The sequence below is a fragment of the Rhinatrema bivittatum genome, chromosome 5, assembly GCF_901001135.1.
Source record: "Rhinatrema bivittatum chromosome 5, aRhiBiv1.1, whole genome shotgun sequence".
Lineage (NCBI taxonomy): Eukaryota > Metazoa > Chordata > Amphibia > Gymnophiona > Rhinatrematidae > Rhinatrema > Rhinatrema bivittatum.
In genome coordinates this window covers 264281943-264299340 of record NC_042619.1, presented here as the reverse complement: position 1 = coordinate 264299340, position 17398 = coordinate 264281943, and the positions used below count along the sequence as shown (strand labels likewise).

The window sequence follows — 17398 nt, the reverse complement described above, 5'->3', positions numbered from 1 at the left end:
AACGGAAACGCACAGTATGGACTCTCCCCTTTACCCCTCATAACCAATGGGCGGGACTCTGGACTGATCCATGGTACTACAGGAACGAAAATTATCAGGTAAGAACCAATTTTCTTTTCCCTGTACGTACCCGGATCAGTCCAGACTCCTGGGATGTACCAGAGCTTACCTTACTTGGGATGGGATCCGGAGAGGCCCGCTCTGAGCACTCCTTCCCCAAAACCAGCGTTTCCTGGAGCCTTAACATCCAAACGATAATGTCTAGCAAAGGTATGTAAAGACTTCCATGTAGCCGCCCTACAAATCTCTTCAGTAGAAATTTGCTGGCATTCCGCCCAAGATGCGGCCTGAGAGCGCGTAGAATGAGCGCGGAGACCCACCGGTAGAGACCTTCCTTGCATGAGATATGCCGAACTTATGGGCTCCTTCAACCAACGAGCAATAGTAGACTTTGCAGCAGCATTACCCCTTCTAGGCCCACTCCAAAGGACGAAGAGGTGATCTGATACATGGAACGCATTGGTAACTTCCAGGTAGCACAACAGCACCTGCCGTACATCCAATTTGCGTAGCTCCTTAGACAACGGATCTGAGCTGTCCAAATCCAAAAACGATGGAAATTCTATCGTCTGATTTACATGAAAAGAAGAGACAACCTTAGGAAGGAAGGAAGGTACCATGCGTAGTGACACCCCTGACTCCGATATTCACAAAAAGGGTTCCCGACAAGACAGAGCCTGAAGCTCGGAAATCCGCCTTGCCGAGACGATAGCCACTATAAACACCACCTTCAAAGTTAAATCCTTCAAGGTGACCTTGCGAAGAGGTTCAAAGGGAGCGCCACACAACGCCTTAAGGACCACATTCAGATTCCAAGAAGGGCAAGGTTGCCAAAATGGCGGACGTAAATGTTTTGCCCCTTTAAGGAACCGCACCACATCTGGGTGAGCCGCCAAAGGCGCACCATGGATCCGACCGCGCAAGGATCCCAGTGCCGCTACTTGTACCCGTAAGGAACTACACGAGAGGCCCTTTGTCAAACCGTCCTGAAGAAAATGCAAAATATCCGAAATGGATGCACGAGTAGCAACCACCTCCCGATCAAGGCACCATGACTCAAATACCTTCCAGACCCGCACATACAATAACGACGTAGTCACTTTGCAGGACTGTAGGAGAGTGGTTACCACCACATCTGAATATCCTTTGGACTTCAACCTTTGCCTCTCAAAAGCCATGCCGCTAGACAAAAGCGTTCGACCTGGTCGAAACAAACGGGTCCCTGATGTAGAAGATCCGGTACATACTGAAAGCGAATGGGTTCCTTCATGGCCAGATTTACCAGATCCGCAAACCATGGACGACATGGCCATTCGGGAGCGACGAGTACCACGTCTGTCGGGTGTAACTCTATTCGACATAGGACCCTGCCGATGAGGGGCCACGGAGGGAACACATACAGTTGGACATCCGTTGGCCAAGGCAGTACTAGGGCGTCCACACCCTCCGCTCCCATCTCCCTACAACGAGCGAAGAAACGAGGAGCTTTGGCATTCTTGAACGTCGCCATCAGGTCCAGAGCGGGGGTCCCCCACTGTGCACAAATGAGTCGAAACGCGTCCTCCGCGAGTTCCCACTCCCCTGGGGTCCAGACGATTGCGACTGAGAAAATCTGCATGAATATTCTCTACCCCGGCAATGCGGGAGGCCGCTATGTTGCACAAATGCTTCTCAGCCCATGCTATCAAGTGACGGGCTTCGGACGCCATTGGTTGACTCTTGGTTCCCCCCTGTCGATTGATGTAAGCCACCGTGGTCGCATTGTCTGAAAGAACTCTGACTGATTTGCTGCGGACTAGTGGAAGAAAAGCCTGTAAAGCCAGGCGAACCGCCCTGGTCTCCAGATGATTGATGGACCAAGAAGCCTCCTGAGGGGACCATTGTCCCTGTACTGACTTTCACAGGCAAACCTCTCCCCAACCGGACAAGCTGGCATCCGTAGTGACCACTGTCCAGGACGGAACCACCAACGGTACTCCGCGGCTTAAGTTTCTCGGACACAACCACCAATCCATGCTGTTCCGAACTGACTGTGTCAGAGGCAATGGCAGATGAAATTGTTCTGACACCAGGTTCCATCGGGAGAGTAACGCTGACTGCAATGGTCGCATATGAGTGAAGGCCCAGGGAACCAATTCCAATGTCGAAGTCATTGACCCCAACACCTGTAGATAGTCCCAGACTATCGGGTCCGGCTTGGATAACAAGCGTAGAACTTGACCCTGTAACTTGAACATTCGTTCCCGGGTGAGAGACACAGTTCCTCGACGAGTGTCGAACAATGCTCCCAAAAACTCCAGAGATTGCGAAGGAACCAGACGACTCTTGGAAGCACTGACCACCCAACCAAGTGGTCAGTGCTGAACTGCTTCGTGAGAGCGACTCCGACTTGGCGCAAATCAACCAATCGTCCAGATACTGGTGTACTAGCAAACCTTCCCTGCGAAGTTGCGCTACTACCACTACCATAAACTTGGTGAAAGTTCGAGGCGCGGTTGCAAGTCTGAACGGGAGCGCCTGAAACTGGTAATGTTGACCCATCACGGCGAATCGTAGGAATTGCTGGTGATCTGCCCGGATTCCTATGTGGAGATATGCTTCTGTGAGATCCAGGGATGCTAGAAATTCTCCCTGTCTTACCGAAGCAATCACGGTCCTTAGGGTCTCCATCTAAAAACGAGGTATTCGCAGACATCTGTTGACCCTCTTCAGATCGAGAATAGGACGAAAGGATCTCTCCTTTTTTGGTACCACGAAGTAAATGGAATAACGGCCCCTGCAGAGCTCGTGGGGTGGAACTGGAACAATCGCGCCGAGTTCTCGAAGATGGCCCAGCGTTGCTCGTACTGCCCAGAGCTTGTCTGAAAACCCGCAGGCTGATACCAGAAAACACTGGCGCGGACGGCGTATAAAATCTAACGCGTAACTGTGTCTTATCACATCTAGGACCCACTGATCCGATGTGATTCTGGTCCACTCCTCATAAAACCGACCCAATCTGCCCCCGATCATTGGCACAGAGGAATGGACCGGCCGCACATCATTGTGCTGGCTTACCTCCCTGCACATTCTGACCGGCCCCCGGCCGACCGAAACGGCGCCCGCGAAAGGACTGAGAGTACGACTGCTGTCTGTTGGCACTGTGTCGAAACGAGGAAACCGATCCCCGGGAGGTCCTAGGCCGTCGACCTCCCCAAAAGCAAGAACGGGAAGTCGGAGCCCCTCTTGACCTTGGTCTATCCTCCAGTAGACGATGTACCTTGTTCTCACCCAAGGACTCAATCAGATCCTCCAATTCCTTGCCAAATAACACCTTGCCCTTAAATGGCAACGAACCCAACCAGGCTTTAGACGACACGTCCGCTGACCAATGGCGGAGCCACAGCAAGCGCCTCACCAAAACCGCGGACACCATGGATCTGGCCAAGGTGCGAAGCAAATCATAAAAGGCGTAAGCGCTATAAGCAATCACCGCTTATAAGCGTCCCCCTGACGCGCCTCCTCTGGAGAAAGCGATTCATTGGCAAGTAACTGTTGCGCTCACCTAAGTCCTGCACATAAAGAGAAATTACTGCAGATAGCTGCATGAATCCCTAGTGCCGAAACTTTGAAGATCCTCTTAAGTTGTATCTCCAGCTTACAGTCCTGCAAATCCTTAAGTGCAGTACCCCCAGTCACCGGGATGGTGGTCTTCTTTGTGACCGCCGCCACCGCCGAATCTATCTTGGGGACCCTCAAGAGCTCCAATGCCTCCTCAGGCAGAGGGTAGAGCTTATCCATCACTTTGGCCACCTTGAGCCCCAAATCAGGGATATCCCATTCCTTGAAAAGTAAATGTAAGGGGAAAGCAGAAGGCGGACCCCTAAGACCCAACACTACTGGGTCTGTCACTCCTAGTCTGGACTCTTCCTGCGGTACCTAAATCCCTAATTCACCCAAAATTTCCGGGATAAGGGGTCCTAGCTCATTCCGTCGAAATAGACGAACCACCTTCGGGTCATCCCCATCTGTGCCATGTGCACCACTAGGACTAGTGGATAACTGGTCTCCGTCCCCATCAACTCTCCTCGGTTGTTGGGACGGTAGGTCCTGGTACCCCCGTTACTCCACTGACACATCGGTATCCAAGGTGGAATCCGGATCCCCCCAGTCGGTCCGGGAACGGATAGGTCGGGACTTGCCTGCGATATCCATAGCCTGGGCGGTCTTATGTCGCTTCCCCATCCCTATCAAAGGGTCCGAAGCTCGGGAATCCTGGGGTCTCTTCCTGGCCATTCTGCGGGCCTTGAACGCCTTGTGCATTAATAATACAAATTCAGACCCAAAAGAAGAGTCTGAGGAAACATCCTCCGTATCCCCCTCAGGGATCTGTAAATTGCCCCGGCAGTATGGCCTCGCAGGTCGTCCTCCTCAGGGACCCTGCACTGGGGAGACAATTGTGGGGGGGTCATTCTCCCCCTGATCCGCTGGCGGCATGGACACCGCAGCCCCTCTAGGAGACAAAATGGCGGCCGCTCCCGCTGAAACTGGACTCGTGTCGCCCAAAATGGCGCCCGTTCCCGAACTCGTCGGGGACGGGCTGTCTCCTGCCTCCGTTTTGTCCCCAGCAGTCCCGGCGCACGATTGGGTCCTGCCCCGAGGCCTTTCTTGGCCCAAAGATGCTCCTTCACCGCCCGAGAGGCAGCGAGAACAAAGACCATCGTGTGACAACCGCGCCTGCGCAGAGAAGAAAATTATTCTTTACCTGCTAATTTTCGTTCCTGTAGTACCATGGATCAGTCCAGACAGTGGGTTATATCCCCCGACCAGCAGATGGAGTCAGAACAGAGTTTGAGAGCGTCAGCATATAGAGTAGTGCACCCTCTGCTGGAGCTCAGTATTACACATAGCAAAGCCCAAAAGCAAAACACAACATTTTGGATCCAGATCCGTCCCCAAAAAGGAACAGAGAAAGATATAAGTAAACAAACGGTCAACGGGACCACCAACAGTCAACTTGTGAGGAGCTGTGAACAGTAACAATAATCAGAGACAAACAGAATGAAAGTTACCTGGAAGAATCCGAGCAGGACCTAATGAAACCCCTAGTGGCGGGCGTCTGGACTGATCCATGGTACTACAGGAACGAAAATTAGCAGGTAAGGAATAATTTTCTTTTCCCTGTACGTACCTGGATCAGTCCAGACAGTGGGATGTACCCAAGCTTCCCTAAACTGGGTGGGGTCCTGAGAGACCTGCTCGGAGAACTTGATCGCCAAAAGAACCCGTGCACTGAGGCGCCAGGTGTAGTCTGTAATGTCTGGGAAAAGTGTGCAACGACTTCCACGTCGCCGCACGGCAGATTTCCTGGGAGGAAACGGAGCGAGATTCCGCCCAGGACGCCGCTTGGGATCGCGTGGAATGAGCCGACACGCTGCGAGGCGGCACCCGCCCCGCCGCAATGTAAGCCGATGAGATGGCGTCCTTTATCCAGTGCGCAATAGTCGTCTTGGATGCCTGAGAACCTCTCCTCGGTCCTGACCAGAGGACAAACAAATGATCGGATACCCGGAAGTCATTGGTAACCTCCAGGTAACGGAGCAGCACACGCTTGACGTCCAGGAGCCGGAGAGACCGGGATTCCTCTGGAGCGAACGCTGGAAGCTCCACCGTTTGATTGACGTGGAAGGCCGAGACCACCTTTGGTAGGAAGGATGGCACCGTACGAAGGGAAACCCCGGAGTCGGAGAAACGCAGATAAGGGTCCCGGCAGGACAAGGCTTGGAGCTCTGAGATCCGGCAAGCAGAAGAGATGGCTACCAGGAAAACCGTCTTGAGGGTCAGGTCCTTGAGGGAGGACCCCCTCAGGGGTTCAAAAGGAGGGCCCGATAGCGTTCGCAGCACCAAGTTGAGGCTCCAAGAAGGGAAAGGATCCCTGACCGGTGGCCGTAAGTGTTTGGCACCCTTCAGAAAACGTGCGATATCCGGCTGAAGGGGTAGAGAGCAGTCCTTCTGTACCAAGACATTCAAGGCTGCCACCTGAACCCGGAGCGAATTATAGGCGAGACCCTTATCCAGACCATCCTGTAGGAAATGAAGGATCAGCGGGACAGTCGCCTCCATGGTTTGGACCCCGCGGTCGGAGCACCAGGCTTTGAAGACCTTCCAAACTCGAACGTAAGCGACGGAGGTCGAAGGCTTGCGGGAACGAAGCATCGTTGAGATCACTGTCTCCGGGTAGCCTCTGTGGCGGAGACGGTGCCGTTCAAAAGCCAGGCCGCAAGACAGAAGAGTTCTGCCTGCTCGAAAAATACCGGCCCCTGACGCAGAAGATGGGACAGGCGAAGTGGGCCGTCCACCGTCATCTGAAGTAGATCTGCGAACCATGGCCGACGGGGCCATTCCGGGGCTACGAGAATTACAGTCCCTTGATGATGTTCCAACCTGCGGAGAACCTTGCCGACCAGAGGCCAAGGAGGAAACACATAGAGCAGTTGATCCGACAGCCACGGAAGGGCGAGGGCATCCGGGGTGGATGCCCTCGCCCTTCTGCGCCGCACCACGCCTCTGCGCCGCTCTCTCTTCTGCCGCTGAAGAAGTGTGGAGCCTTGGCGTTGAGAAAGGTCGCCATGAGATCGAGGCGTGGAGTCCCCCAACGACGGACGATAAGATGCATTGCCTCGTCAGAGAGAGCCCACTCGCCGGGGTCTAGCTGTTGACGACTCAGGAAGTCCGCCTGAACGTTGTCCACCCCGGCGATGTGAGAGGCCGCTATCCGGACGAGATTGCTCTCCGCCCACTCCATCAGGGGAGTTGACTCGAGGGAGACATGCTTGCTTCTTGTCCCCCCTTGACGATTGATATAGGCCACGGTGGTGGCGTTGTCCGAGAGGATCCTCACCTCTCTGTGTCGCACCAGGGGAAGAAAACGCTGAAGAGCGAAACGCACGGCTCTCGTTTCCAGGCGATTGATCGGCCACTTTGCCTCCTCTGGCGTCCAAGTCCCCTGCGTGGCGCTTCTTTCTCAGATGGCGCCCCATCCCGCGAAGCTGGCATCGGTGGTCACCACCACCCAATTGGGAACCTCGAGCGAGACTCCCCGAGCCAGATGCGAGGGGACAAGCCACCAATCCAGGCTTTTCCTGGCTAATGGTGGAAGCGGCAGGATCACCTGATACTCCTGGGAGACTGGTTTCCAACGGGATAGCAGGGACGCCTGCAGTGGACGCAGGTGTGCAAACGCCCAGGGTACCATGTCGATGGTGGAGGCCATTACTCCCAGGAGCTGCAGATAATTCCAGGCGGTTGGTTCTTCCAAAGCCGAAAACCGAGACACATGCTCCCTCAGGGCTTGCGCCTTGTCCTGGCGCAGGAACACCATACCCCGCCGGGTATCGAAGCTCGCTCCTAAGAAATCCAGGTGTTGCGAGGGCACAAGGGAACTCTTTGGAAGGTTCACCACCCAGCCCAGAGAGCGTAGGAATTGTACTACTCTGGCCACTGAGGTCTGACCATGTGAGAAGGACTTCGCTCGAATCAGCCAGTCGTCTAGGTAGGGATGTACTAGGATACCCTCCTTGCGGAGGGCCGCCGCCACCACTACCATGATCTTTGTGAAGGTCCGAGGTGCGGTCGCCAAACCGAAGGGAAGTGCCTTGAACTGAAAGTGTTGACCGAGAATCTTGAAGCGAAGATACCGCCGGTGAGCCGGCAGGATGGGAATGTGCAAGTATGCTTCCGAGAGATCCAGTGAAGCGAGGAATTCTCCCTTGAGCACTGCGGCAATCACTGATCGAAGAGTCTCCATGCGGAACCGGCTGACCCCGAGGGCCTTGTTTACCTCCTTCAAGTCCAGGATGGGCCTAAAGGAACCGTCCTTTTTGGGAACGATGAAGTAAATGGAATAGTGGCCCAAGCCCACCTCGTCGAAGGGGACAGGAACGATGGCCCCTATTTCCTGCAGTCGGTCTAGTGTTTGTTGAACCGCTATCCTCTTGAGATCCGAACCGCAGGGGGAGAAGATGAACCGGTCCCTCGGGGGGCGGACAAACTCCAAGGCGTAACCGTCTCTTATGGTGTCCAGTACCCACTGGTCCGTGGAGATAACTGCCCACTCGTCATAGAAGTCCATGAGGCGGCCTCCGATCCGGGGAGGTGAGAAGTGGGCTCCTTTGGCATCATTGGGATGACTTTGTGGGTGGATTTCCCTGCCCTGGACCCTCTCTTGCGGGCCTCCGCCCACGAAAGGAACGAGACCAAGGCTGTGATCTTGTCGGCTGTATCCGGGAACCGGACTGCCGGTAAGACCTATAACGTCGCTGTGCCCTGGCCCTGGTTCTACCGGAAGAAAATGACCTGAAGGAACGCTGTCTATCCTCCGGCAGCCGATGCACCGAATTTTCCCCCAGTGACTTGATGATCTGATCCAGGTCCTCTCCAAATAAAAACTTCCCCCGAAAGGGGAGGGAGCCAAGGATCGACTTGGAGGAAGCATCCGCCGCCCAGTTGCGAAGCCACAAGAGCCGTCGGGCTGCTACAACCGAAACCATGGACCGCGCCATTACGCGAAAGAGATCATACAAGGCGTCCGCCCCGTATGCTATGGCAGATTCCAGACGGTCCTCCTGGGCGGCCTCTTCAGGGGACAACTCCTGAGAGGTGAAAAGCTGCTGTACCCAGAGTAAGCTGGCCCTTTGTGCGAGCGAACTGCACATCACAGCCCGCATACCTAGGGCGGAGACTTCGAAGACCCTCTTGAGGAAGGTTTCTAGTTTACGGTCCTGCGTATCCCGCAGGGCTGTTCCAGCCGTGACTGGGATGGTCGTCCTCTTGGTCACTGCCGACACCGCTGAGTAACACCTTGGGCACCTTGATAAGATCCAAAAAATCCTCAGGGAGCAGGTATAGCTTTTCCATGGCGCGTGTGACTTTCAAGGACGCCTCGGGAGTGTCCCACTCCCTGGTGAGAAGCTGTAGGAAGGACTCATGGATAGGGAAAGCCCTTGCCCTAGGACGGAGGGCGGCAAGTACTGGATCCCCTTTGCGAGAAGAGGTGGCTACGGCAGGAGCCACAGGGATCGGCGGATCTGGAGGTGGGTCGAGGTCCAGCTCCTGAATAATATGGTGGATGAGTTCATCCAGCTCTTCTTTTTGAAAAATCCGTAGGGCTCGAGGGTCGTCCCCCTCCGTATGTTCATCCGGATGCGCCTCCGGGGGTTCCGGGGAGTCGTCTCTCACCGGCGAAGCCACCCCCGTGGTACGCCGGGGTGGCATGGGAGAGGGACCCGGCAGGGATCCAGGCGTAACGGGCGAGGCGGTGAGACCAACAGCAAGTTTAGGAACCTTGGGGGGAGGGGCCCCCAGGGGATTCGGCGCCTGCACTCCCATACCCTGCAAATAAGCCATGTGCATTGCCAGAATAAAATCAGGTGAGAAAAACGGGGAGCTGATTGGAATCCCTGGGGGGGGACCGTCCTGGGAGCCCCGGTCGGGCAAACCCCCCGCCAAGGGCAAAGCCTGTTGAGAGCCAGTGCAACCAATCCTGTCTGCATCTGGGAGCGAGTCCGTCTCACGCTGTCCCCCTAAAATGGCCGCCGTTCCCGCCAAAGGCGGCGTCGTGGCCGGCCCACGCCGCCCGGGCTGAGGAGGAGGCAGGTCCGAAATCGCACCGGAGGACTGCAGGGTGCCTTCCCCGTCGGGGAAGCACCGCTCACAAAGCCCCTCCCTCAGAAATTGATTCCCCGGTTCGCCACAGGCCTCACACCTCGAGGACCGCGGCATGTCAGCACCGGGAAAAAAGCCTCGGGGGGGGGGGGGGGCCAAAAACGAGCTAGTGCCGTGGGGGGGCCTGGAATGGCCCTAACAACCCGCCGAAGGGGTCCAGGAACTGCGGGGGAAAACCCCCGTTTCAGTTGAGCACACACCCGCGGGCGGAGCTTGCGAACCGTGGGACCCACAAACGACGCGTGGAGCGGCCGGAACCACCGGCATCCACGGGGCACCACCAAAAAGAAGCAAACCTGTGGAGAAAGAAACTCAAAAAACTTCCACTTACCCCAACGGAAGAGGAAAGGAGTACAGAATAGAGAAGGCAGAGCCACAGACACACGCCTCCTCAAAAATTGAAAAGTCTTTTTTTTTTTTTTTTTAATTTTAAGGATCCAAAATGAAGAGAAACATAAGACAGGGAAATACTGTGGAGAAAAAGAAAGAAATAACCAAAAATGAAGAAACCCTGTCAATCTGGGGGAGCTAGTGGATCCCCCTGCTCACATCTGCTGGAGTCAGAAGAATACTGAGCTCCAGCAGAGGGTGCACTACTCTATATGCTGACGCTCTCAAACTCTGTTCTGACTCCATCTGCTGGTCGGGGGATATAACCCACTGTCTGGATTGATCCAGGTACGTACAGGGAAATGATTGTTATCTCAGATGTGATCTTGGTGGGCAGGTAAACTCAATGTCATGATCAAGTAACTCAAGGTCTCTGATCTGAGGAGGAGTCCTTATGGTCCATCACCAGGCTGGAAACTAGGGCGAGACTAGCTCTGCTGCATTTTAGGAAAATTAGTTTCTTACCTGATAATTTTCGTTCCTGTAGTACCAAGGATCAGTCCAGGACACCTGGGTTGTGACTCCGCACCAGTAGATGGAGACAGACTAAAACTTGTGGGCGGAGCCATATAAGCCCCTGTGCCAGTCACAGCCCCTCAGTCATACGTAATGTCAAAGTAGAAACCCAAAGGGCAACCATAGCTAACTAACAAAACTTGCCATTTAATCGGAATTCCAACCCCTGCGGGAACCGGACTCCCCAACCGGGAGAGCGAACAAGCGGTGAGCGCAAGGAAACAACGATGAGCGGACTCTCCGTCAGCGGGCGGGATCCTGGACTGATCCTTGGTACTACAGGAACGAAAATTATCAGGTAAGAAACTAATTTTCCTTTCCCTGTACGTACCAGGATCAGTCCAGGACACCTGGGATGTACCAGAGCCAACTTACCGAGGGTGGGAAGCAGAGAGTCCTGCTCGGAGTACCCTCTCTCCAAACCCTCCGACCTCAGCGGCCTGAACATCCAGACGGTAATGTCTGACGAAGGTATGCAACGACTGCCAGGTAGCCGCCCTACAATCTCTTGGGGCGACACCTGAGAAGGCTCCGCCCAGGACGCAGCGTGAGACCTTGTCGAATGAGCCCGAAGACCCACCGGCGGAGTCTTTCCCCGTACAAAGTACGCTGAGCCTATGGCCTCTTAGAGCCAACGGGCAATCGTCGTGCGAGACGCTGCAGCCCCTTTCTTGGGACCAGAAAGGAGGACAAACAGATGATCCGTTATCCGAAAAGGATTAGTGACCTCCAGATAGCGAAGGAGGGACCTCCTCACATCCAGCTTTCGTAAGTCTCTCGTCTTCGGATCTGACGACTCCCCGACCGCGAAAGCGGGAAGTTCAACGGATTGATTCAAATGAAAAGCCGAGACGACCTTCGGAAGAAAGAAGGGACCGTGCGCAAGGAAACGCCTGTGGCGGAGAGTCGCAAGGACGGCTCCCTACATCACCACGCCTGCAATTCCGAGATACGGCGTGCCGAAGAAATCGCCACCAGAAACACGATCTTCAACGTGAGATCCTAGACAGTAGAGCGCTGCAAAAAGGCTCAAACGGTGCCGAACATAAGGCAGAAAAAAAAACCCAATTAAGATTCCAAGCCGGACAGGAAGGACGCAAGGGAGGACGGAGATGCTTAGCCCCCTTCAGGAAAACGGGCTATATCCGGGTGAAGAGCCAGAGGGGATCCCCCCGACCTTCCCCCGCAAACAACCAAGTGCCACCACTTGGACCCGTAGGGAACTGCACGCCAAGCCTCTGGCCAGTCCCACCTGGAGGAAAGCCAGAATATCAGAGACCGCAGCGGCGGTGGGATCCAAACCTCGCTTCATACACCAATCCTCAAAAACTTCCCAGACCCTGACATAAGCCAGGGACGGAGACTGCTTCCGGGACCTCAGCAGCGTAGCAATAACCGCGTCCGAGTAAACTTTGCTCTTTAACCGATTCCTCTCAAAAAGCATGCCGCGAGACAAAAGTGATCCGCATCCTCCAAACAGACGGGGCCCTGATGAAGCAGCCCCGCGAAGCCGTGGAGACGAAGGGGAGCCTCCGCCGACAACTGAATGAGGTCTGCGAACCATGGACGGCGTGGCCACTCCGGTGCCACCATGATCACGTTGGATGGGTGCAATTCTACGCGCCGCAGGATCTTGCCGATCAGTGGCCACGGGGGAAACACGTACAGCAGCACATCCGTCGGCCAAGGGAGCACCAGCGCATCGACGCCCTCTGCTCCCCGCTCTCGACGCCGACTGTAAAAAACGCGGAGCCTTCGCGTTGTGCCACGTGGCCATCGGATCCAAGTGGGGAACTCCCCACGTCCTGCAGAGGAGAAGAAACGCCTCGTCCGCCAGTTCCCACTCTCCGGGATCTAGACGATGCCTGCTGAGAAATCCGCCTGCACGTTGTCGACCCCGGCAATGTGAGACGCTGCTATGCTGCTGAGATGTTGTTCCGACCAGGCCATCAAAATTCTCACCTCTTCCGCCACCAGTGGACTTCTCGTCCCTCCTTGACGATTGATGTAGGCCACGGTGGTTGCGCTGTCTGACAGTACTCGGACCGCCTGTCCCCGCACCAAGGGTATGAAGGCTTGGAGAGCCAGACAGACCGCTCTGGTCTCGAGGTGGTTGATGGACCATTGAGCTTGCGATGCTGACCAACGACCTTGCACCGACTTCCCTAGGCAAACTGCTCCCCAGCCGGAGAGACTGGCATCCGTGGCCACCACCGTCCAGTCGGGAACGAGAAGGGATACGCCACAGGACAGATGACTTGGATCCAGCCACCAAAGAAGACTGGATCTCGCCGGACCCACAAGCGGGAGCAGTAGGTAGAAATCCTCTGAAACTGGTGTCCAACGGGACAGCAAAGAAGACTGCAATGGCCGCAGGTGAGCAAACGCCCAGGGTACCAACGCGAGCGTTGAAGCCATAGACCCCAGCACCGTCAGGTAATCGCAGACTCGTGGACGGCGAAGAGACAACAGACGCCACACCTGAGATTGCAGTTTGCATATCCGATCTTGAGAGAGGATTACCCTGCCCCGTTTCGTGTCGAATAAGGCCCCCAGATATTCCAAGGACTGAGTGGGAGCCAAATAACTTTTGTTGTAATGGACCACCCAGCCTAGGGACTGCAAGAACTGGAGGACCCTGTCCACCGCCCGTCGACACTGACTCTCTGACTTCGCCCGAATCGGCCAATCGTCTAGGTAAGGAAGAACTAGAAGACCTTCCCGTCGCAGCTGCGCCGCCACTACCACCATCACTTTCGTGAATGTCCGAGGCGCCGTTGCAAGACCAAAAAGGAGCGCCCGAAATTGGTAGTGCCTCCCCAGAACGCAGAACCTCAGAAACTGCTGGCACGATGGCTGAATGCCCACGTGAAGGTACGCCTCCGTGAGATCCAGAGGAGTCAGAAATTCGCCCGGACGCACCGAAGCGATAACTGACCGAATCGTTTCCATTTCGAAGTGGGGAACGCGAAGACATCTGTTTACCCCTTTGAGGTCCAGAATTGGCCTTGAAGTGCCGTCCTTCTTGGGAACTACGAAGTAAATGGAGTAACGGCCCGAGCCGCACCGATCGGCAGGGACGGGGGATATGGCCCCCAAGCTTTCCAGCCGACGGAAGGTGTCCAACATCGCTGCCCTCTTCCTGGGGCCTTGCAGGGCGAGACCAGGAACTCGTCCGCTGGGATGCGAGCAAAATCTAACTCGTAGCCGTGTCTTATCACGTCGAGGACCCACTGTCCCGACGTCACCCTGGTCCACTCCTCGAAATATAAAGTTAACTGCGCCCCTACATTTGGAACGGCGTGCCGCAGGCGCGACGAGAGGTGGACCGGCCGGAGTTCAATGCGAGGGCTTGGACCCCGCACCCAACAGGGCCCCGCCTTGCTCCCCGTAACGTTTCCCACGAAAGGACTGCTGCCATTGAGTGTTCCGGGAAGAAGATGGTCTATACGAAGAGCCGGCGGATCTTTGAGGGCGCGATTTCCTGGGCCCCCGGAACCGGGCACTGGCCGGAAAGGAGGGCCACGCCCTGGCCCTATCCTCGGGCAGCTAGAATGCCCTGTTCTCTCCCAGAGAAACCATCAAATCATCCAACTCCTTGAAAGGTAATGAACCCAGGTGGGCTTTGGAAGAGCCATCCGCTGCCCAGTTGCGTAGCCACAGGAGACGGCGCGCCGAAACTGCGGCTACTATGGACCTAGCAGAGGTGCGCAGCAGGTTGTGGAGGGCGTCAGCTCCATAAGCTATTGCCGCCTCCAATCTATCAGCCTGAGACGCCTCCTCCGCCAACAGGCCTGCATTCGCCTGAAGGACCTGGGCCCAGCGTAAACTAGCGCGCATGGCGAAGTTAGTGCAGATTGCTGCCCGCACCCCTAGGGCGGATACCTCAAATATCTTCTTGAGCTGCACTACAAGCTTCCTGCCTTGTATATCCCGAAGGGCCGTCGCCCCCGTGACCGGGATAGTGGGCCTCTTCGTCACCGTGGAGACCGCTGAATCCACCTTTGGAAGTTGCAGAAGCTCCAGCGCCTCCTCCGGGAGCGGGTAGAGCTTATCCATGGCCTTGCTGACTATCAACCCTAATTCCGGGGTATCCCAGTCGCACTGGATCCATATTGACCTCCTGGCGGACCACCACTGGTGAAGCCTCTATCCCCAGGTCCTGGAGAATGGCCGGGATGAATGGCGACAGTTCCTCTCTGCGGAACAGACGGACTACCTTGGGGTCATCCCCGTCCGCTGCCTGGGTACCTGTTCCCGCGCCGGGCTGGGCGGAGCCATCCGCCCCCGTCTCCTCAGCCCCCCTCGGGGGCTCCTCGAGACCACCAGTATCCGCCGTGGAGGAATCTTCTGGATCTGACTCCTGAGGTACGCTCCGGGGAAGCAGTTTCCCTCGCGCTGGCTCCTGGGCGAGCATCGCGGTCTTTTTCGCCTTGCGCTTACTCGGTGGGGCCTGGTTGGAGCCCTCCCCAGAGCCCCCCCCACTCGGGAGCGCTTGCTGCGCTTGTACATAAGTACCTTGCGCAGCAAGCCGCGAAATCCTCAGAGAAACGACCCGGATTCGGAAGAATCGGCGCCGGAATCCCCCCGGGGCCGAAGCCCCTCCTCGGCGCCCCCTCCTGCCGCGCCCCGCTGCGGGGATAACGCGGGAGGGAGAGCCGAATCGCCTGCCGCAGTCCGCGAGAATTCCTTGCCAGTGGCCAAAATGGCCACCGCTCCCGCGCTGAGCGGGAAAATGTCCTGAGGCCTATTTACTGGGCCTACCCCTCGCGGCGGAGAACGCGCGATCCGGGCCCGAGCCCCCCGCGATGCCCTGGACGTTGGTTCACCGTCCTGGATGCAGGCTGAGCAGAGGCCCTCCTGGAAAAAAACGCGCGCGCCGACCCGCAGGCCTTGCCTGAAGAACTGCGCGGCAAGCCGGCGACCGCGGGAAGTAAAAAACTGAGGCACGTCAAAATTAAAGAAAAAACTAATTCGGCGACCTCCCCTCTTGCCTGCGGCGCCCCCCTGCGCGAAAACGACGGAGCAGCGACGCCGAAGCAACGGAGAGCCGGCCGCAACAAAATAAAAACAGAAAACTCTTTTTTTTTTTTTTTTTTTAAACGCTGACGCCGCTGTCCCGGGTCCTGGAGCCCTAGTCCTGCAGGGGTGAGTGAACCGGGCTCCCCGGTGTCACCCCTGACGCTGCCACTAGACCAGCCGGGTCCTCGACCCTGGCAGCGGCCTCAACCGGGGGAGGGTAGTCCCCTCAGGACCTCTCAACCCCCCTGGGAGGCAGGGCACCCGAGACTAAGGGATTAAAAGAAAACCCCAATTTGGTATATAAACAACTATGCCTAACAAAAAACCTAGCCCAAAAATTCAAACCTGACTAACACCAACACCAGAATCAGGTCAGGCAGGGCTGTGACTAGACCTGCACCATCTACTGGAGACAGAGTAAGACTGAGGGGCTGTGACTGGCACAGGGGCTTATATGGCTCCGCCCACAAGTTTTAGTCTGTCTCCATCTACTGGTGCGGAGTCACAACCCAGGTGTCCTGGACTGATCCTGGTACGTACAGGGAACATCTTTTAGTGAAGGAAGCAGCAGTTTGTGTGCTCTCTGACAACACTGCAGATGTAGCTTATATGAAAATATAGGATGGAACTTGGAGCCCAATGATTGCCCAGGAAGTGGCTCTATTGTTCCACTGGGTAAAGCACAATTTCCTTCAAATCTCAGTGGTGCACAATGCAGGAGTGGAGAACATTCTAGCCAACTTTCTCAGCAGAAACATGTTGGACCTCGGAGAGTATTAGTTCAACCAGGAAGCCTTTCAGAAAATAGCAGGCTGGTGCCCCCCCACCCCCTTTCATGGATCTGAAGACAGGAATTCCAAGACCAGTATGTTCTTCAGTTACTGTAAGGAGTTGGGCTCTAACGAGAACAATGACCTGATTCAGCAATGGCCAAAGAATATTCTTTTCTCCTTGGCCTCTCATAGGCTGAATTCTGAAATGGATAGAAGATCATCCATTGATGATCACACCAATTGTTCCGGACTGGCCAAGGCCATGGTAAGTGATCTTGTGAGGTTGCAATTTGAAGTGCCTCTTCATCTATTAGGTGTTTGGACCTGTTACACTATGGCTCGATCCTCATGGAGGATCCAGCTCCATTTTGTCTTATAGACTGGCCCTGGAAAGGTCACATTTGCACAGAAAGGGGATATTCTTCTACAGTGATTTCTATTCTGCTGAAGGCCCATAAGAATTGTACACCTACGTTAGTACAGATTTCGGTATGTCCCACATGTCTGGACTAGTCTAGCAGGATAAGGAAGGAGAAATTGAGTCTTACCTATTACTTTCCTTTCCTTGAGTCCTGCTAGACCAGTCCAGAACACACCAGGAGGGCCAGTGGCTGCTCTGTGATCCTTGGTTATGGATCTTGGATCTTGCAGAAGATTTCTCTCGCTCCCTTCTTCTGTCTTTACTTATTTTCTTCTGTCTTCTTTTGTTTTTCCCTTTTTTGCCCCAACTGGATTTTTGGGGAAGAGGATTTATCATGGAGGATTTTCTCTTAATTTTTGAGGTTTTCTCATAGTATTTTTAAGGTCATCTTTTTGCTTTCTTTGCTTTGACATAAGATACAGGCCTTTGCCTGCACTGCACCATTCTAAATACTAAGTGATGATGTTACTGAATAAGATATGCCCTCTGCCTCCATCTGCTAGTAGGCAGTGAT

General features: G+C 55.2%; 1 protein-coding gene across 2 annotated transcripts in view; it reads right to left on the bottom strand.

The window, feature by feature from the left end:
• Window positions 1-17398, bottom strand: part of LOC115092719 (disintegrin and metalloproteinase domain-containing protein 9-like) — a 506232-nt gene that overhangs the window by 464967 nt on the left and 23867 nt on the right. The gene's annotated exons all lie outside the window — the stretch shown is intronic.